The sequence below is a fragment of the Apium graveolens genome, chromosome 4 (assembly GCF_009905375.1).
Source record: "Apium graveolens cultivar Ventura chromosome 4, ASM990537v1, whole genome shotgun sequence".
In the NCBI taxonomy this organism is placed as follows: domain Eukaryota; kingdom Viridiplantae; phylum Streptophyta; class Magnoliopsida; order Apiales; family Apiaceae; genus Apium; species Apium graveolens.
In genome coordinates, this window is record NC_133650.1 from 85,911,236 (window position 1) to 85,934,454 (window position 23,219).

Below are 23,219 nucleotides of genomic sequence, written 5' to 3' on the forward strand. Positions count from 1 at the left end.
TAGAGAATCAGATTTTAAATTAATAGGTTACTCAGATGCAGATTTTGCAGGTTGCAAAATTGACAGGAAAAGCACTAGTGGTAGCTGCCAATTTCTTGGAGGCAGATTGGTTTCTTGGTATAGCAAGAAACAAAAGTCAATTTCCACATCAACTGCAGAAGCAGAGTATATTGCTGCAGGAAGCTGCTGTGCACAGATTCTCTGGATGAAGAATCAGTTACTGGATTATGGGTTAACATATTTCAAAATCCCTATTTACTGTGATAATCAAAGTGCTATTGCTATGACAGGTAATCCAGTTCAACACTCTATGACAAAGCACATCAGCATCAGGTACCATTTCATCAGGGAACATGTGGATGAAGGTACAGTGGAATTGCATTTTGTTCCCACAGATCAACAAGTAGCAGATATCTTCACAAAACCACTGTGTGAAGCTACCTTTTCAAAATTGGTAAATGAACTTGGAATGATTTCAGGTTCTTTCTCTAAATCTGCTTAAACTTGTTCTATGATATCAGACTTTATGATCAGTATTTACAGAATTAATCTCTTTGTATATTCTGTCCATTAATTGATAAATGTCTTTAAGTACTGACTGTTGTCTGATATATGTTTCTAAACTCTGATAAGTGATATGTCTGTTTCAGTAACTATTCTATCCTATGAGGATAACTGTGCTAGATACTGACCTATTAGTCTTCAATAAACAAATGATCCCATGAAAGAAGTAATTATTTCTGTGGAAATCTTATGACACAAGCAACTTCTGATAACTGAGCTTAGTTAAGTTTACCTTGTATATCTTATTACTAAGTCACAAATTAGAATAATGCTACTCATCTGTTTAAGTTCTGATTCTAGTAAAACTGCTGAATGTACTAAGTGCTGATAAACCTCACTTATCGAAGAAAAAAAAAAAAAAAAAAAAAAATATCAGGTACTCCTTTGAGATCTAGAGTAAAAATGTGAAAGGGACGACCCAAGTGCATTGCTGGTATTAAGTAAATATGCATTAGAAAAGCAAAATATTTTCTTGGTGACTTTTCACACTCTATGATTACTGGAGAAATACTCTGATAATAGCATAAATTCTGATAAACAGTCGTGACTCACTTACACTGAGAAGCCACTGTAAAATAGAATTTCAAAAGATGCATAAAATTAGCACAAAAACAGTTGAGGTGGACTCATGCATGAACTCATTTATCAGTAGGTTTCAGGATAGTGACAGCTCTTTAGCAAAATTTTAATTATGACTTATTTCTAAGATGTACTGAAGTAAATCAGACTTTACTCTTTGTCTGTTATTTAGCTTAATGCACACACACATCACTCCATATGAATGATGAAATTTCTGTGGTGGTCTCTGTTATTTTAGATAAACAGTCATTGTGTCACTAATGCACAAATTCTGAGGACAAGTTCTAGTTACACGTTCTGATGATTAAGTTCTGACGTTCATAACTAAGAACTTGTATGAGTATTTACTAAGATAGATATTCCTTGTTCAAGTTAAGACATTATGTTCTGATGACTGTTAAGTTCTGGTATAGGTCTAAGTTCTGATTTTTCAGTCCAACCCTTTACTTGACTTATCTGTGAATAAAATTTGGTAACAGTCTCAGATTAATTTCGAAATGTTGAAGTGGAAGATTAATAGTCTATGGTTAAAACATAATGGCACTCGTTCTTGAACAGTTCACTCTTGTTACATGTGCACATTCCTTTTCCAATGACTGTTATTCTTTTTCAAAGTCTAGGGAGACGAGGTAGAATTACTTCTATCTGTCAGCATTAAATATCTTCGCGTCTCTTGGCATTCTCTTGCCTATATAAACAGCCACTTCACATTATTCTTCTCATCCCACTTGTATCACAAATTCAGTCTTGTTTTTCATTTACTATCACAAATGGCTGAATTTGGCTGGTTCTACAATTACGGTGATGAGACTGTGCATGTCTTTTTGAATGGAATTCCAACTCCCTACCCTATCACCAACATCCCTCACAATCTCTGGATTCAATTTCCAGAGGTTATCAAACGTGATCTGGTGGCCGTTCGAAGAGACCTTCACCTTCGTCGTATCCGTAAGCAAGAGCGAATCATTCGACTCGCCATCTTGTTTGTCGAAGATAGGAAGAGGAGGATGACTTAATCTCATCTTCTTCCTGTTCTTCTTCATCCTCAGTTTTGTCACGCTTCTTAGCTAAGACTAAAGCTGTTGACGTTAGGATTAGAAGCTTAGGGAAAATCTTGTATTGATGTAATTTCAATTTCATATATGTATTGACTTGATATATTAATGAAAACTGTTTTTACTTCAAGATTTTGTCTCTGAGTTATTTTATCTTGTGTTGATAAATCCTGATTGATATTCTGATGACCATTTAAATTTTGTTTTTTAAGTTCTGATTCTCCGTCAGCACTTATTCATAGAAATTATCTCGGTCATTTTTAACATGATTCATTTTCAGAATATTAATGTTGCAGTGAAAAACAATCCAATCAGTGATAACGGGTTAAAATTTGAATTGTTTTCCTTGACAAAAGGAACAGTTTTTTTTTCCTTGAAACTCGGCAAATGGGTAAGTCATGATTACTGTTTTCTTGAGCCCAGTAACTATCCGTTATTACTGCATGTCTGACAGGTGTCCAACGGTAACATTTTTTTTGTATAAGTACAGCAGAGAGAAGATTTCTTTAATCTTTTTAATTTCTTCATCTTCTATCTCTCTTCTTACTTTTACTCTCCTTCACTTTACTATTTCCGTTGTTTTCATACAGATATTATATCATACACCTATCAGGCATACTTAACTCTAACTTTTTCACATGGCACCAAAGGATTTAATCATTGATGGAGCAAAGTTTGTTCCAAACAACTATGCAACAAGAAACAGAGGGCACAGAGGCCAGTTTCAGATGATGAGGAGGAAGCAGCTAAGGAAGGGGATCAGGAATCTCTGATCTCACAAGACAAGGAATTTGCTCCAGTCACTTCTTCTCCATCAACTCCATCTCAGGAACCTGTATCTGATAAGGCTAATTCACCTTCTATATCTCTTGTTGATCCAGGCACAAGTGCTGAAATTGATATTCAGAACTTGGTTGTGCCTGAAATACTTTTCTTAGAAGCTCCAACAGCAAATAATCCTTCCACAACACCTGTTACTGATGCTGTTCAAACTCCTGAGTTATCACTAACATCTTCTCTGCATCAAGATGATGATCAGATTTTAGGTGAGCATCAGGAAATGGCTGTTGATCAGCACTTAGTATCAGATCAGCAATTAGAGGATGTTGAAGCCTCCATTGCTACTCATACAGTTGTCTTATCAGAAGATACTGATTCTGTAAATTCTGATGCTGCAAATGTTGGAGATACTGGTGAAGCTGCTACAACTATAGATGCTGATGAAGCAGGTCCTTCAGGACATACTCCTCCACTGACTCTTCCTAAGTCTGAACTGCTAAAGGAGTTTGTTATCAGGGATGCACCAGTACCTTGGAGTGAAACTCCTGCAGGTCAGGAGTGGACTAAGAAATGGAACTCAGTTTCATGTGTTCCAAATGCTTTACATCTTGCTGAGCACTTGACTAAAGCTGATGAAATGCTAAATTCTGATGATTTTAAAACCCAGCTTAGAGTCACTGCATTGAGTACTAAACATCTACAAGGTCTTCATTCCAATACTCATGCAGAGCTACACAAGATTCAGGAGAACTTAATTAAACAGGAACAAGTTTGGAAACTTGATAAGAAAAAGTTCTTCCAACCTACCATTGACAGGATTGCTTATATTGAGAAAACTCAAGAGAAGCAACAAGCTCAGCTTGATCAAATTCTGACAAATCAAGCTTCTCAGCAATCACAACTTACAGAAATCCAATCTTCAGTGGAATTGCTTATCTCTCTTCTACTTCCTGCTGATGCCAAAAAGGGGGAGAAAGTGATTAAGTCCAAATGCAAGGATGACAAGTCACTGAAAGGAAAGGATGATGGAAAAGATGACCAAGGAAACTCTGGAATGGGTAGTGGTCATAGTCAAGGTAGAAGGTTTATATCAAGACAAGCTAGTTACAGAACAAGTTCTGATACTGGGAAAAGAATAAGTTCTGCTGCTGGTAAAAGAATAAGTTCTGATGAACTTCTAGATCTTGATGAGGAAATGTCGAGACAGTTATTTCTTCAAGAAAATCCAGGGATGGACTTGGAAAGTTTAAAGGAAGAAGAAGCCAGACTTAAATCAGAGAAAGTCACATCTAAATCTGAAGCTTCTGGTAAAAAGTCACTTCCAAAACTGAAAGGTATTGTGATTAAAGAAAAGGCACAAACTGAAGCAACATTTGCTAGATCACAACCACAGATAGATCCAAGATCCAAGGGTAAAGAAAAGGTTGGTGAACCTATCAAGCCTTATGTACCTCCTGAGGAAGAAGAAATTACTGATGGAAAAGATAATCTTGCTCTGACTTCAAGAAAAGTTCTTAAAACAACCTCTGACATGGCTCAAGTTGTTCAGAGTCAAGAAATTGTAAGTTCTGATATTCAGAAGAAGCAAGTAACCTCTGACAGTGCTCAAGTTAACTTGATATCAGAAATTAAATCTAAAACACTCCTACCAGGATTCACTAAAGCAAAACAGACTCAATCTTTGAAGACTACTTCAAGTGGTTTTGAAGCAAGAGTAGTTACTGGAAAGGAAGCTAGAGATAAAACCGGATTGGGAAGTGCTGATGAAAGAAGAGTACACAACACTACCGATGATCAAACTTCCTTGAGTGAACCAGGTATTGGAGCAACTCCTGAAAGATTGAATCAACTAGAATCTGTACAGATGGTTTACCATACCTACTTGAAAGAATACATCATGTTGTATTTCATGACAGATGGTAGGGTTTATCATATAAGACAAAATGCCATTCCGTTGAAGTATTTTGAAGAATTGGAGCATATATTGTTCTTACTTCAAGTGGATGACAGAATAACAGAGACTGCTGCAAACTACTTAAAGGAACAGATTCAGAGACAGAAAAGACTTTATTCTGTTAAGTCTGACAGCAGATATGTTCCAAAGTACAGAAATCACAATGGTGATATTGTTGATATGAAGCCTAATACTGCACAGATCAGAACATATCTTGGTATTAAGGGGCTTGAATTCAATCTAGAGTCTAACAAAGCTTATGTCATAAGACTAGATCAGGAGTTGGGAAAAGCAAAGATTAATGATCTCAGAGCTGCAATATTTCAAACTGGTGAAGACACTGCAGAGCTTAAAGATGTTAAACGGAGAATGATTGATGAACTCAGATATGCTGAGAAATGTTTGTTGAAGAATTATCTCAGAACAACTCCTGACATCAGAGAGATCAGAAAATGATGAAGCCAAGTCGAAGATCTACAACTGCTTAAATTCTGATGTTTATACAGATTGAAGTTGTTATCAGAAGCTGAATTGGTAAAAACTTTAAGGACTGTAAGTTGTAGTTATCTTGTTTATTTCTCATGCATTTGTACTTAATGTTTTTGACATCATCAAATATCTGTTAAACTTGTATATTTTGTTAATTTACAAGTTGGGGGAGATTGTTAGATATATTTGATAATGTCATGGCTAATATGTTTTATGTTTAGATTACAGATCTTATTTGAACAGAACAAATCAGTACTTAACTGATCAGTACTTATACTGGAAGTCAGAACTTAAGGGATATCAGTACTTATGTCATCAGGAGATAGATATCAGAACTTAAGTGCTGAAGGACGATCAGATAAGGACAGTAGCTGATTAAAGTTAAGAAGATCAAGATAAACATAAGAAGAGATATGCATGAAGAAGGAATTCCGTGAAGAATGGAATACTTGGAATAGAAGATATCTGATTGATATATTTTAGGAAGCAGAATTATATTCCATATCAATTAGCGAATATCTTGTAACTGTGTAGTATATAAACACAGAAATAGAGTTTACACTATAAGTGTTATCATTATCGAGAATATTATTAAAATATAACTCTAGTAGCTCTCGTGATATTTTGTTCATCACTGAGAGATAACAGTTCCAGATTGTAACAGAGTTTATTGTTTAAATAAAGTTTGTTTTCTGTTACATAAGTTCTTGAGATTTGATTTGATTGTAATAAACACTGTATTCACCCCCTCTACAGTGAAAGTGTGACCTAACAAGATATTTAGCCACGGTCTGATCACCGCATACTGGACAGGCCCTATAACCCTTATTAACGCACCTCGACAAACTTTCATATCCCGGGAAGTCATTTATTGTCCACATCAAGATTGCCTTTAGAGTGAAAAAGGATTTGGTATGGGCATCGTACACGTTTGGTTCACCTTCCTCCCATAATTTTTTTAAATCGTCGATCAGTGGCTGGAGATATTGTTAGGGCGAAAACATGCACTAATATTCACGCAAGTATACGCGTTCGCAAGTAATATAGAATACTTTCTAGTTCGTTCCCTCAGAGACTCAGACTAAGTTATTGTCTAATTAAACTCACTCACCAATGTATGATTACTTCTCAATGTTAAGATAACACTTAAAATTGTTGATTAAATATTAACTATAATTAACTACTTAATTAACCACTTAACTAACACTTCAATTTATCAATAATAAAACACTCATGAGATCACAACTTCATTATTACTTCCTTCTATAGCCATTGTTATTACCTTTAGCATGTGACGGTGATGATATTAATCGAATAACACGGAACTGATAAAAGCCAACTTTCATTATACTAATACCATTCTACCAAACATCCACAATTAAGATAGAAGTTGAATAGTCATCAATTATGTTGAGTTCCTATATGTCTACAGAAATTGACAACATAACGATTTAAGCACAAGTTATTCCTTTTGATTATATAGGGCAAATAAAACTGTTAGAGTTACCCACTAATCATGCACAACGTACATGAACCTATGCTAGCATGGCAAGTTCTAAATCTCAAGATCCATCGTCGCTTCACAAGAGATTAACACCCTATCTTATATGTTCGCGACGCACATAAGACGAATACGCACAACCAATACTAGATATCATGCAATCATCACACACTAAAGTATTAAACAATTAACTAAAGAATTCCATAATAAATCCGTTGCAACCCCATGATCACGATTAGCCCATAATAGAACTTATCGCCATCATGGGTTCATATGAAATCATGATAAACAAACACAAGAAAATAATAACTAAACTAATTATATTAAAACAGAGTACGTCACAAGAGTAAATAAGTCAAGTAAGAAAACTAGCATCCAACGTTACAACGAAACAAGAATCACAAGAAAATATGCTTCCTCTTCGCTGCAGTGTGCTAAATCGGTCTTCTTCCTTATCTCCTTCGCTTCTTGCACAAAACACAATCTAAAACATAATCTCCTTCATTCTCTCTATGAAAACGTCTCAAATCTACTTATATAATAGTCCCATAAAACTCAGATTACATAGAAGTTGGAAGCCAAACAGAAGTAGAAGTCTAAAATAATTTATCCTTTTCCCCGACCCTGCGCGGCCGCTCAGCATTTCTGCGCGGGCGCGCAAGGCTGCTGCACGGCCGCTCAGCATTGCTGCGCGGGCGCGCAGGACCCTACTGGAAAAAATCCAGGTTTGCTCCATTTCTTCGCCGTAATCTGCCCGTTCTTTTCCTCTCGCAATGGTGAACACATGCCAAGGCTTATTCTTGATGATTCCTCCTCCGAAATGCAACTAATACCCTGAAATGCATAAACACTAGAAAAACGCATCAAATACACAAAATACTTGATTTCAAGACACCAATTTAAGCCATTTTAAGACGTTCTAAGTGGTATAAAATGCCACTTATCACACCCCCAAACTTAAATCGATGCTTGTCCTCAAGCGTCACAGACTCAAAACAAATAAAAATATGCATGAATGCAATCTATATGAAAATGCAACGATCCCCCTTACTACAATTAACCAACCAAATTATCACATCTCAACGAATGCAGTTAGACAACTAAAGATCAATAAACTCATGCAAACGGACATACAGCCAGAAACGTGGTGTGTGCAAATGCTTAACAGATATGCTTCGGAACTAGACCAATTACTATGACTAGACTATCTTCAAGGCAATCCTACGATTATACAAAGAATAAAAATTCTAGGCACAAAGTGATATACAACACTATAAGAACTCTGGAGCTTACTACGGAATTGTGCTTTTTATTTACAACTCAAATGCTTATTTGACCGTGCAATGAGTGAGGTCCACAAAAGACTTATACAATGGTATCCATGTAACGAGCGTTAGGTTAGCGGATCCCAGACTCTAAAAGCCTTAGGTCACTAGGCACAAAGTCCCCTAAGAACTTAATAACTCGAATACCAAAGAGCCCACTCTTGATCAATTATGCAAAAGTTTTTTTTTTCTTTTCTGAGCAAGTGCGTTTCGCTCCATCTTGCTCAACCCTAGACTACTCGCATAACATGCGAGCCGGCTACTAGCCATTTCACGCCTAGCCACAACTAGCAACAAATTCCATTTTTACTCCATTTTTTTTTCTTTTTCATGCCTTTACCACTAAGAACCTATTATCAAATTCTAAGCATAATAAATAGATTAACCTCGAAAATAATCAGATCATAACAACAATCTAGCCCTTAAGCATTCTCTAAGACTTAGTGAAAATACAAGTGCTTCTAGCATGCATATCAACCTACACAACTTAATATCACTTTAATGTTATCACTACACTCGCATCAATATCACAATTCAGTCGATAAATCATTGCAAAAGGGATCATGGTATATGCATGAGCTATATGATATGACAAACAAATAAAAAAAAACTATATGGCAAAAATTATGCAACTATATGAACTAACTATCATGAATATGCAGCTATATGACACACACAAAATATTCCTTAACTACCACCCCCAAACTTAAAATCTTCACTGTCCCCAGTGAAGGTAGTAGAAAGGAACACAGGGTATACCTACTCGGAGTCATCATCATCATCACCCTCAGTGGGTGGAGTATCAGGCGGCGGGTATGCAGAGTCCTCACCAAAAACTGGCCACTGGATATCAGCTCCAAGGCCTCGAAAAGCAGTCCCTAACGCAAGAGTGAGCTCCTGAGCAAACCTGTTCTGCGTCTCATACATGGCATCCATCCGCCGTGAAAGCCTCCTATACTGGGCATCACCCATCCCAGCACCCTCCTGAGCTCTCGAAGAACCAGCCTCACCACGCCCTGGCCTAGCCATAGTAGCACCTCATGCTGGACGTCCTCCTGGAAGACGATAACCCAGCCCATACTCCTCAGGCTCTCCACCGGTCCACTCCTGCATCCCATTCAGAGTGCCAGAATCTATTGGAGCTGCTGGCAACTGCAACTGCTCATGAGCCGGCCAGTTCACTCCTACTACTCGGCATAGCTTCATAACCGTGGATACATAAGGGATGTTCATATGCTTTGCTCCCCTCAAAAACTTCAGAATTCCTTGGTAGATAAACTCACCAAGGTCCACATAGTATTCCTCATTCAGAATTCCCCACAACAACTGTGCTCTCTCAACTGTGACCTCGTGTGCATGTGAAGAAGGCAAAATATTAGCACATATAAATGCATTCCATGCACGGGCATACCTGTTCATGGCGATCGCTGGAAAGTGACGATACTCATTATTGGCTGGACTGCGGTTCCAAACTGTGCCCGGTCGACAGAGAGTCGCACAAATCAAATCCAAGTCAAAATCCTCAGCAGTCTTTTCATTCCAGTTCTCCTCCTCGGGCTTCCTCTCTCGCTGTCCAATCACACGGCGAATCGCCGCAGGATGATAATCAACCGTCAGCCCACGAACTACAGAAAACCCATTCTTTTCAGCCTTCGCGTTCGCGTAGAACTCGCGAACAACACTCATCGGTACTGCTTCGGGTGACTCACAAAAAGCTATCCACCCCTTCTCTGCAATCATGGGCAACAACTCACCATCCCTCCCTGATGGTAAAAACCCCCTCTCCTTCAGAATTGGCTTCCCCAACAGCCTAGTGTACTCCTCCTCCGCAGCTCTGTCAGTTAACCGAGGCCTTGCAGCAGTACCCCTTGATGAATCAGCAGTAGGAACTGTGCTGCTGCTGTCAATAGTGCGTGCTCTCTTGGGTGCCATTGATTTGTGAATAAAAGTGTGTAAGAACTGATTTTTGATGTTTATGAGAGGGTTTAAGAGTAGAAAGTTTGTGGGAGATATGTAGGATAGGTGTATGTATATATAGGGTGTGGAGTAGGTTAAATTAGATTAGGAGTGGGGTTGAGGGATAAAATCATGGGGTAATGGGAAAAGAATTTGTGGGTTTATGTTCTGTGATGGGTTTTTTATGTTTTTTTTTGTTTTTTTTTTTTCTGAACTGCAAAAAATTTTCTGGAACTCGACCCCTGCGCGGCCGCTCAGCATTTCTGCGCGGGCGCGCAACAAGCTGCGCGGCCGCTCAGCATAGCTGCGCGGGCGCAAAGAGGGTCTCTGGAATTTTTTTTTTCAGCCCCTGTTTTCTGATTTTTTTGTGTTTTTGGATAGGTTATTAACTTCTAAGGGTTCCTGTAACAACAATTCATGGGTTGCCTCCCACGCAGCGCTTCTTTTTCGTCATTAGCTTGACATTCCGTACCTTTCTCAAGTAGTCAACAAAATGGCACTAACCACCTCTCGGTTTTCCATGTCCCCATAGTAGTGCTTCAACCGCTGACCGTTAACCTTGAATGCTTGGTCCGAATCATTCTCAAAAAATTCCACCGCTCCATGTGGAAACACAGTTTTGACAATAAAAGGTCCAGACCACCTTGATTTCAACTTCCCAGGAAAAAGTCGGAGCCGAGAGTTGAATAAAAGAACTTGTTGCCCTGGCACAAATAACTTAGGATGTAGCTTCCTATCGTGCCACCTCTTCACCTTTTCCTTATACATTTTGTTATTCTCGTACGCTTGCAGTCGAAATTCATCAAGTTCATTAAGCTGAAGCATTCTTTTCTTACCAGCTGCATCTAAATCCAGGTTCAATTTCTTCAATGCCCAGTAGGCCTTATGCTCAAGCTCCGCCGGTAGATGACATCCCTTACCGTACACCAACTGAAACGGTGACATCCCAAGTGGAGTTTTGTATGCTGTTCTGTAAGCCCAAACAGCTTCATTGAGCTTTAAAGACCAATCCTTCCTTGACAGACAAACAACCTTCTCTAGAATGCGCTTTATCTCTCTGTTAGACACTTCCGCTTGACCATTTGTTTGCGGATGATAGGCAGTAGCTACTCGATGATTCACATTATAACGCTGCATCATAGAAGTGAACTTACGGTTGCAAAAATGCGATCCTTCATCACTTATGATTACCCGAGGCGTTCCAAACCTTGTGAAAATTTGCTTATGAAGAAAATTTAGTACTACCTTTGCATCATTTGTCGGTAAGGCTTTAACTTTGACCCATTTTGAGACATAATCGACTGCCAGCAAGATGTACTGATTATTGCAAGATGAGATAAAAGGCCCCATTAAATCGATTCCCCATACATCAAAGACCTCGACTTCAAGCATCACATTGAATGGCATCTCATCCTTCCTTGACAAATTTCCCACTCTTTGGCAACGATCACACCTTAAAATAAAGTGATGAGCATCCTTGAACAAAGTAGGCCAGAAAAAACCTGCTTGCAGAATACGAGCTGCCGTCTTCTCACCTCCATAGTGTCCACCATAAACCGTGGAATGGCAGTCTCGTAATATCCCCTCCGTCTCACAGAACGGGATACATCTCCTGATGATCTGATCAGCTCCCTGTCTAAACAAATATGGTTCATCCCACATATACCACTTCACCTCATGCAGAAACTTCTTCTTTTGAGCGGATGTCAAATTAAGCGGCATTATATTGCTGACAAGATAGTTTATAATATCTGCAAACCATGGTTCTTCCTCCTGAATTGCAAACAACTGCTCATCCGGAAAAGATTCATTGATTAACGTCCTATCTTGTGAAGTAGAATCGGGATTCTCCAACCTAGAGAGATGGTCAGCTACTTGATTCTCGGTACCTTTTCTATCTTTGATCTCTAACTCAAATTCCTGAAGTAAAAGCACCCAACGAATGAGTCTCGGCTTCGAATCCTTCTTAGAAACTAGATAGCGAATAGCTGCATGATCAGTGAATACTGTTACTTTCGTACCAAGCAGATAAGATCGAAATTTCTCAAAGCCAAAGACTATAGCCAAAAGCTCCTTCTCAGTAGTGGTGTAGTTCAATTGGGCCCCATTTAAAGTCTTACTCGCATAGTAGACCACATGGAAAAGATTTTTCTTGCGCTGTCCCAGAACTGCACCTACCGCATAGTCACTCGCATCACACATCATCTCAAACGGTTCTGTCCAATCTGGTGCTGTAATAACTGGTGCCGTGATCAAACTCTCCTTGAGAGTTTTGAATGCTGCCAAACATTCATCATCAAATTTGAAAGGCACATCTTTCTCAAGTAAATTGCACAACGGCTTAGATATCTTTGAAAAGTCCTTGATGAATCGCCGATAAAAACCCGCATGACCGAGAAAACTACGGATTCCTTTCACCGAATTAGGTGGGGGAAGATTTTCAATGACTCCCACCTTGGCCTTGTCCACCTCCAGACCTTTGCTAGAGACCTTATGCCCAAGGATAATGCCTTCACGCACCATAAAATGACATTTCTCCCAATTAAGCACCAAATTAGTTTCCACGCATCTTTTGAGTACGGCTCGCAGATTATTCAAACATTCATCATATGAGTGTCCAAAGACGGAGAAGTCATCCATGAACACTTCGACGTTATTTCCAATCATGTCCGAGAATATAGCCATCATACATCTCTGAAAGGTGGCCGGGGCGCCACATAACCCAAACGAAACTCTACGAAAAGCAAATGTGCCAAATGGACAAGTGAAGGTAGTCTTTTCCTGATCCTCTGGTGCAATACAAATCTGATTATACCCGGAATAACCATCCAGAAGACAAAAATACTCATGTCCCGCCAATCTGTCAAGCATTTGATCAATGAATGGGAGAGGGAAGTGATCCTTCCTTGTGGCTTTGTTCAATTTTCTATAATCCATGCATACTCTCCATCCTGTAACTGTTCGAGTAGGGATGAGCTCATTCTTTTCATTTGCGACCACAGTGATACCTCCTTTCTTAGGTACACATTGCACGGGGCTCACCCACGAGCTGTCAGAAATAGGATAAATGATGCCTGCATCTAGCCATTTCAGAATTTCTTTCTTCACCACCTCCTTCATGATCGGGTTCAGTCTTCGCTGCTGTTCCACAGTTGGCTTACTACCTTCCTCTAACAGAATTTTATGCATACAATATGAAGGACTTATCCCCTTGATGTCTGCTATGGTCCATCCTATAGCCGATTTGAATTCTCTCAAAATCCTTAAGAGCTTGTCTTCCTCACTACCTGAAAGGTCAGCTGAAATAATAACAGGTAACGTAGATGAATCACCTAAGAAAGCATACCTCAAGTGTTCAGGTAATGGTTTGAGCTCCAAGGTAGGTGCTTCCGCTATTGATGGTTTGAGCTTCCCTTCAGCATTCTTAAGGTCAGAAGTACCAAGAGATTCAAATGGTATGTCGAGCTTTCGCTTCCATGGAGAAGCGTTCAGATATTGTAATTGCTCGTTGCTATCTTCATCATCGCTGCCAAAATCCCCCACTAAGGCCTTTTCCAATGCATCAGATATTAGCATGTGATCGAGTTCCGAAGTAACTGCGGAATCAATCACATCCACTTTTAAGCACTCTTCATCTTCTGTAGGGAATTTCATTGCCTTGAATACGTTGAAGGTCACATCCTGATCTTGGACCCGCATAGTAAGTTCCCCTTTTTGCACATCTATCAAGGTACGGCCAGTAGCCAAGAAAGGCCTCCCCAAGATTATGGGAATCTTCTTATCTTCCTCAAAATCCAGAATAACAAAATCTGCAGGAAAGAAGAGCTTATCCACCTTGACGAGCACATCCTCAACTATGCCCCTTGGGTAAGTAATGGAACGGTCAGCCAATTATAGCGACATGTATGTGGGTTTTGGATCAGGCAGATCCAGCTTTTTAAAGATCGACAACGGCATCAGATTAATGCTTGCTCCCAAATCACAAAGGCACTTGTCAAAAGTTAGATTGCCAATGGTGCAAGGAATGGTGAAGCTTCCTGGATCTTTCAGTTTTGGTGGTAACTTTTGCTGCAGAATAGCGTTGCATTCTTCCGTGAGAGCAACGGTTTCAAGGTCATCCAGTTTCACCTTCCTTGAAAGAATAGTCTTCATAAACTTCGCATAACTAGGCATTTGTTCCAGAGCCTCAGCGAAAGGTATATTGATGTAAAGTTTCTTGAACACCTCAAGAAACTTCCCGAACTGTCTATCTAGCTTTTGTTGCTGCAATCTCTTAGAAAAAGGTGGTGGAGGATAGAGCTATTTCTCCCCTGTATTAGCCTCAGGCAGAGTGTGTTCAACAGTAGTCTTCTTTGGTTCCGCCACTTTCTCCTTTTGCTTAGATTCTTCATCTCTAACTTCAGCTTCGACTTCTTTTGCCTTTTCAGCATCAGCTACTTTTCCAGACCTTAAGGTAATAGCCTTGACTTGCTCTTTAGCTTCCTTCCTGCCTGGTACTTCCGTGTCACTGGGAAGAGTGCCAGGTTGACGATTGAGCACTGCATTGGCTAATTGACCGATTTGATTTTCCAAGGTCTTGATAGAAACCGCCTGACTCTTGCACAACAGCTTAAGTTCCTCAAAATCAGCACTAGTAGGTGCAGCTGCACTTCCCTGTTGAGGATATGATTGCCTTGTAGCATACTGCTGTGGTTGCTGGAATCCAGGTGGGTTAAACTGTTTACTCACTCCTTACTGATATGGTGGCTGAATAGCATTCTGATTATTTCCCCAGCTGAAATTTGGATGATTTCTGTTGTTAGGATGATATGTCGCTGGCACAGGCTGCTGTTGTTGCTGATAATTATTCACATACTGAACAGATTCGTTGACAAGAGAACACTGATCCGTAGCATGAGAACCTGCACAAAGCTCACAAACCATAGCTATTTGTTTAACTCCATACGTAGCCAGAGAATCAACCTTCATTGATAGCGCTTGGAGCTGGGCTGCAATAGCGGTGGCTGCATCAACTTCCAGAATACCTGCGACCTTGCCTGACGTCATCCTCTGAGTTGGGTTTTGATGCTCGTTTGCAGCCATTATCTCTATAAGATTATACGCCTCAGTATAGCTTTTAGCCCATAAGGCTCCTCCAGCTGCTGCATCGAGCATGGGCCGAGATTGGGCCCCCAAACCATTATAAAAACCAGTGATTACCATCCAATCCGGCATTCCATGATGTGGACATTTTCTCAACATTTCCTTGTAGCGTTCCCAAGCCTCACACATAGATTCTGTAGGTTGCTGCGCAAACTGAGTAAGAGCACTCCTCATAGCAGCAGTCTTTGCCATTGGATAAAACTTCACCAGAAACTTTTGCGCAAGATCTTGCCACGTAGTGATGGACCCAGCTGGTTCAGAATGTAACCAGTCTTTAGCCTTATCCCTCAGTGAGAATGGGAAAAGCCTCAACTTGATAGCCTCATCAGTCACGCCATTATACTTAAAAGTGCTGCAGATCTCGACAAAATTCCTTATGTGCATGTTGGGGTCTTCAGTTGCCGCTCCTCCAAAGGAAACAGAATTCTGCACCATCTGAATAGTGCCCGGCTTGATTTCAAAGGTGTTAGCTTGAATAGCCGGATGAAGGATGCTTGACTGAATGTCATCAATTTTAGGCCGAGAAAAATCCATAAGAGCTGGATCAGCTTGAACAATACGATCTCCCATGTTTACTGGTTCTTTCTGCTCAGTTCCTGAATCCGAATCCTCAAAATCTAACTTCTCCGGAGTATCAAGAACTTCGTCTTTCTCCTCAGCTGTATCTATGGTCCTCTTGCGAGCACGAGAACGAGTTTGCATAAACGCTTGCTAAAGTACCTGAAACACAACCGAAAAGAGTAATTAACTACTACGTCCTAATCACTGAGTCCTAATGACCAATGATGGTAAGTACATAAACTAAACAAATACGCCGAGTCCCCGGCAGCGGCGCCAAAAACTTGTTAGGGCGAAAACATGCACTAATATTCACGCAAGTATACGCGTTCGCAAGTAATATAGAATACTTTCTAGTTCGTTCCCTCAGAGACTCAGACTAAGTTATTGTCTAATTAAACTCACTCACCAATGTATGATTACTTCTCAATGTTAAGATAACACTTAAAATTGTTGATTAAATATTAACTATAATTAACTACTTAATTAACCACTTAACTAACACTTCAATTTATCAATAATAAAACACTCATGAGATCACAACTTCATTATTACTTCCTTCTATAGCCATTGTTATTACCTTTAGCATGTGACAGTGATGATATTAATCGAATAACACGAAACTGATAAAAGCCAACTTTCATTGTACTAATACCATTCTACCAAACATCCACAATTAAGATAGAAGTTGAATAGTCATCAATTATGTTGAGTTCCCATATATCTACAGAAATTGACAACACGATGATTTAAGCACAAGTTATTCCTTTTGATTACATAGGGCAAATAAAACTGTTAGAGTTACCCACTAATCATGCACAACGTACATGAACCTATGCTAGCATGGCAAGTTCTAAATCTCAAGATCCACCGTCGCTTCACACGAGATTAACACCCTATCTTATATGTTCGCGACGCACATAAGACGAATACGCACAACCAATACTAGATATCATGCAATCATCACACACTAAAGTATTAAACAATTAACTAAAGAATTCCATAATAAATCCGTTGCAACCCCATGATCACGATTAGCCCATAATAGCACTTATCGTCATCATGGGTTCATATGAAATCATGATAAACAAACACAAGAAAATAATAACTAAACTATTTATATTAAAACAGAGTACGTCACAAGAGTAAATAAGTCAAGTAAGAAAACTAGCATCCAACGTTACAACGAAACAAGAATCACAAGAAAATATGCTTCCTCTTCGCTGTAGTGTGCTAAATCGGTCTTCTTCCTTATCTCCTTCGCTTCTTGCACAAAACACAATCTAAAACATAATCTCCTTCATTCTCTCTATGAAAACGTCTCAAATCTACTTATATAATAGTCCCATAAAACTCAGATTACATAGAAGTTGGAAGCCAAACAGAAGTAGAAGTCTAAAATAATTTATCCTTTTCCCCGACCCTGTGCGGCCGCTCAGCATTTCTGCGCGGGCGCGCAAGGCTGCTGCGCGGCCGCTCAGCATTGCTGCGCGGGCGCGCAGGACCCTACTGGAAAAAATCCAGGTTTGCTCCGTTTCTTCGCCGTAATCTGCCCGTTCTTTTCCTCTCGCAATGGTGAACACATGCCAAGGCTTATTCTTGATGATTCCTCCTCTGAAATGCAACTAATACCCTGAAATGCATAAACACTAGAAAAATGCATCAAATACACAAAATACTTGATTTCAAGACACCAATTTAAGCCATTTTAAGACGTTCTAAGTGGTATAAAATGCCACTTATCAGATATACGTCAATATCATTACCAGGCTCTTTTGGGCTAGAAATTAATATTGTTAACATCATAAACTTCCTCTTCATGCATAACCATGGAGGAAGATTATACGTTACTAACATAACTGGCCAACAGCTATACCGATTATTTAATCCATTGTTATATGGATTTATACCATCGGTCGCTAATCCTAAACGTATATTTCTTGCCTCGCTACCAAACTCAGGCTACCTACAATCTACATTTCTCCAAGAAGGAGAATCAGGGGGGGCGCATCTTTCCATCTTTGGATCGATTATTTGCATGCCAACTCATTAATTCAGCAGTAGACGAAGATTTAAACATTCTTTTAAATTTGAGGATTATCGGAAAATACCACATAACCTTAGCTGGCACATTTACCCTAACTTGACCATCTTTCCCAACTTTCCAGCGAGAGAGATGGCATTTGGGACACTCGGAAGAAGACTCGAGAACTGAACCCTTGTATAATACGCAGTCATTTGGACAATCGTGGAATTTAATATACTCGATGCCTAAATCAGTCAAGGTTTTCTTGTCTTCATTCATATTAGACGGAAGCAAATTATCTTTAGGAAGAATTGATCCAATTGATTGAAGCAGATCAGTAAAAGCTTTATCGTAAACTCCAAACCTAGCTTTCCCATTATGTAATTTTAAGACCGACTCTAGTTTAGTACACTCACTTCCCTCAAAAAGAGGTTGTTCCGCATCGACATCAAACCTCTTAAAGTTATCTAAATCTTTATCGCAATCTTCCCTACTAAAGGCTGCTTCACACACGTTAAATGTTTCTGAAATTGGTATGGGCTTCGAGGGAGGACAAGTACTACCAACAGATGACCTAGTACTATTAACATGGTTTTCTCCATGCCAAATCCAATCAGAATATCGTAAACTAAACCCTGATTCATAAAGATGACCTCTGATTATATTCATAAAAAACTTTTTGAAGTTAGAGCAATCTGCACAAGGACAAGGAATTTTCTTAGGGTTTTTAGCATTTTCCTCAGCAAATATCAAGAAGTTCTCAACACCAATTTCATACTGTAGAGAATCCCTAACGGCTTTTATCCAAGACTTATCCATTTAAAACCACCTGGTATGTCACTAAAAAATTCAGTATAAGGCTTATATTTATTTTATAAGTCTAATATCTATTTTATAAGTCTAACTTGATTTTAAGTATGACAACCACACATAGGGCTACAAACGACATAAGAAAACTGAGAATTCATATTATACATAATGCATATTATACATTTTAATGTTATACATTCTATTATAATATGAATCGATTTGTAATGCATTGCATAATTCATATTATACATTTAATTATAGTACTAGTACTATATATTAACTAGTTATTCAATACTTAATGTATAATCACTATATAATTAACTATAATTAATCATAGTATAATAGTCAGATCTCAGATGCAGATTATCAAATTATAAATGTACTATTTTCAACTAAACACTTGCATACACAATGACTAAATTAAGAACACAAAACTGAGATTTCACACCACACACTTGCATACAAAATTCAGAACATACTAATACAAAAATGAATTCTCCTGCACATAATTGTAAACAAAACAAAACTCAGATTTCATATTATACATAATGCATATTGTACACAGCACATAGATCAACATAAGAACCAACTACATAGCACATAGACAAAAAAACACTATCAAAACTAACAAAACAAATCAAATGTATAAGCGTACAAAATAGAGTTGGAAAGGAAAACTCACCGAAGATCGAAAAATCAAACAGCACTAGTGTCCTGCAAAAATAAATCATAACATTACAAATAAATGAAAACCTAATTTACAAAAAAAAATAAACAAAAATACAAATGTACAACCAAAAACACCCAAATTACCTAAAGCTTTAAATCTTTTTCTCAGATTAGTCCTGTATACAACAAGAAGAAAAGTATTAGCAACAAGTTTAGACACTAAGTTAATAAAAAAAATAAGGGTTTCGAATTAGAAAAAACCCCAATTTATAAAATTAGGGTTTTGAATTCAAAATCTTCAACTTTTAAAACTGGTCTTCATGGAGAGAAGACCAGTTTAATTCAAGTAGATACAACACTTACCGAAGTAGAGAGGTTAACTGAAAGAGGCTTAATAGAGATATTGAGAGCGGAGAGAGGTTCAGAGAGAGAGAGAGGTTTCAGAGACAGGTTCGAGAGAGAGAGAGGTTCGAGAGATTGTGATGGTGAGATGATGACCGGAGTTCAGAGAGATTGTGAGGGGAGAGAGGTTCGATCGAGAGAGAGGTTTGAGAGAGAGATAGAGGTGTTCGAGAGAGAGAGAGAACAGTTTTTTGTTTTTTAGTTTTTAGTTTTATTTTTTAGTTTTTAGTTTTTAGTATTGATTTTGTGTCTGAGGATTGATATTTGGGGGAACCAAAATTTGGTTAAGGGAGGAGAATTTTGGGATTGGGGGGAATTTAGAATTAAAACTGAATGAAAATTTGACTAAGGGGGGAAAGAAAAGGTGGGTGCAAAATTATTTTTTTTGGTGAATTTTAGACATCGGTTTAATTATAACCGATGTCTACAAAGAACAAAGACATCACAAAAACACGGGGTGATGTCAATACTTCTTTTAACATCAGTGACAAAGTTAACCGATGTCTAATGTGTGATGTCTATTGACATTATTCTTGTAGTGATGGTTGAATAAATGCTAGTTGTAAAGAAGTTTTAGGTAGTAGTTGAAGGAGTTGGTTTGCTTATTTCCTAGTTTGTAGGTGTTAGTTTCTTTCAGTAACTCTTTTATATATTATATTGTTTTATTGAAATAAAAACCACGGGACTTAACATGTACAAACTTTTGTTTTCTCCGTTTTATCATATCAAACAACTATATATATATAAACATGTATTTATATATATTTAAGAATTACAATAAACAGCATGTCAATATTGTAACTTCGATACATGGACTTACTAATTGCACACAAGTTTTCCCATTTATCATTCCTTTAAAAACATGTAAAACTTCTGCATATCTTTGTTTAAGGCAGAGTTCAGTGTTTCTAAAAATATTGTTACATTGTGACCGTGACATCAATATACAACTAAAGAACGAGGAGTATCCCTTGAAGGAGAATGATAATGTGTCATATCAATCTAATATATTATATTATTATCATGCATTCATATCTATATTATAAAGATTACTTAACTAACTAATAAATATGTTTATAAATATTTTTTCATTGTCTGCACTAGTGACCAGGCAGAATATTACAATATTATATTCATTACATAACATACAAGAGATTTGCAGTAGACTAAACAAAGAATTTAAGATACCTCAGTCAAGATATTCATCTTTTCGTGAGTCCTCTTTCTTGACTTTTCTACCAGCAACGATCTTTGAATTGCAGTTAATGCCTTGGTGTAGCTTTGCAAGGAGACCAAAGTGCAAAACTACAAACAACTATCCATGATTAATATCAATATAACAGCGATAGCTTACATCTGTTCTTGGCATTTGCTCCCGCTAAATCCGGTAATTTTATAATATTAGTAGTTGTAATCTTAATCCTCAGATTCTTAATTGTTCTCTTTGCTTGTTAAGAGCAAAGGTCCACTATTCCACTAGTAAAAATATCACACAATAAGAACTAGAATCTAAACAGTGCAAACACATTACCTTTGCCCAGTCAACCTAGTAGGGGTCTTTGTAATTTTAATTTACAATGATAAATTAACCAGTGTCAGTGACTGTACTAAATTCGTAGACTCGTAGTACACCCATTTATATATATTTACAATGATACATATTAATATCAAAATAACGGTAGAGATTTATTTAATAATGAAAAAAAGAGTTAGTAAGTTACCTATGTTTTTTCTGCAATCTCTCTCAAGATAATATCCAAGACTCTCAGGGCCTTTTGAGAGTTCTTCGTAACTTGACCTTTCAAAGCATTTCCAATGGCCTGGACTGGAATCTTTGCTGCAAAACTAGTATTCACTTTCATTACTTTGGACAGGGAGGAAATGCCTTATCCTCTTGGTGTCACTCCCATTTAGACTACCACTTTCACCATTCTCCCGAGTCCTAAAAACACATTCCTTCCTATTAGCATCAAAGAAAAAGTCTAATTATATTTCACGATATATATAGAGATCATAAAAAAAACATTTCACCTCTCTGAAATGATAGCATCAAGTATAACTGTGAACTCTATATGCCTGCATAGCAAGTTTGTTTCCTGCATTTGATCCACTATTGATGACATTAAAAGCAAGAACTAGCAACACCAACTTCTTGTGTAGCGACTAAATTTGCCATATGCTCCAATTGATAAGATAAATATAATCAATTCTAGTTTGTTTCATGACTACTACTTTCAGTTGACAACTAAGAAGAAAGCTAGCCATATTTTAAACTACAAATAATACTAGACTGATGAAGAGAAGATAGAGACCACAAAATATAATTCATACTTGACTCCAATATAACGTACATACACACATATATATCTATTTAAATAAGTAAAATATTAAGAAAGATCCAAGAAAGCAATAATTTTACAGCAGAATTACATCTTACAAATCACAACAGAATATACACTGAATATAACAAACAAAAACACTATAAATTTAAAAAGTTATTCCAAAAAAAAAATTCTATACAGTTAGCTACAGTCTATTGTTTAATCGTTACATACCAAAAATCCAACATACAATCATAGAACATGCTCAAATATGAGAAATTAAAAAACAATATAATTATAGACCTCAGCTCTGAATATAGGAAACAAATCCTTGCTCAAAGATTCAATGGCCATAATTGTATTTAAGAAAGGTCCTGTATAGAACAAATTCAAATAAATTAGTAACTTAAAAACATCGAACGCATATAGTGCACCAATTAGGGTTTCGATTTCAAAGACCCCCAATTTCAAAAATTAGGGTTTCAATTTGAAAAGCCCAAATTAAAATTACATGCAGAGAAGACCCTAATTCAAGGTTATATAATAAATTTACTTACTAATTCAAGTTTCTAAAAAGACAAGAGACCCTAATCCGAGCTAATCCTCTAACCAATAGAGCAATGAGTAGCGGATGTGTGATGGGAAGAGTGAAGGTGAGCAGAGAGTCAAGATATAGAGGTGAGCCGAGAGAGAGAGTTTTGTCGAGAGAGAAAGAAGGAGTTGAGAGAGAGAGAATTGTTTTTAGTTTTTAGGTGTTGGGTATGTTTAGTCTGTATAAAAGATAGATCGGAAAAAGGGGGAAATGTAAAATTGGTCAAGGGGGGAGAAATTTTTGGAATAAGCGGGGAAGAATTTGACTAAGGGGGGAATGTTGGATCGGGGGCACGTTCAATTTTTTTTAAGTTACTTAAGACATCGGTTATAAAATTAGTGATGTCTTAAAAAATGAATGATATCACATTTACGCGGGATGATGTGATTATTTCTTTTAACATCGGTGACACAATCAGTTGATGGCTAATCTGTGATGTCTATTAACATTTTTCTTGTAGTGTTGTAATAATATTTATTATTCAGATGTAAGGTTA

The 23,219-nt window shown here is 37.7% G+C and overlaps 1 long non-coding RNA gene and 1 other non-coding gene across 2 annotated transcripts; one reads left to right on the forward strand and one right to left on the reverse strand.

Moving 5' to 3' along the window:
• Positions 1–15,415: 15,415 nt before the first annotated feature.
• On the forward strand, positions 15,416–15,522 carry LOC141722039 (small nucleolar RNA R71). The gene has a single exon (XR_012575074.1). It is a non-coding gene; the product is annotated as a small nucleolar RNA R71 (small nucleolar RNA).
• Positions 15,523–17,041: 1,519 nt separating this feature from the next.
• LOC141716798 (uncharacterized) lies at positions 17,042–22,082 on the reverse strand. Its single transcript, XR_012573360.1, has 6 exons — positions 21,842–22,082; positions 21,532–21,752; positions 20,999–21,115; positions 19,553–19,584; positions 19,422–19,453; positions 17,042–17,536 (listed from the first exon to the last, which is right to left on the reverse strand). It is a non-coding gene; the product is annotated as an uncharacterized LOC141716798 (long non-coding RNA).
• Positions 22,083–23,219: the final 1,137 nt, after the last annotated feature.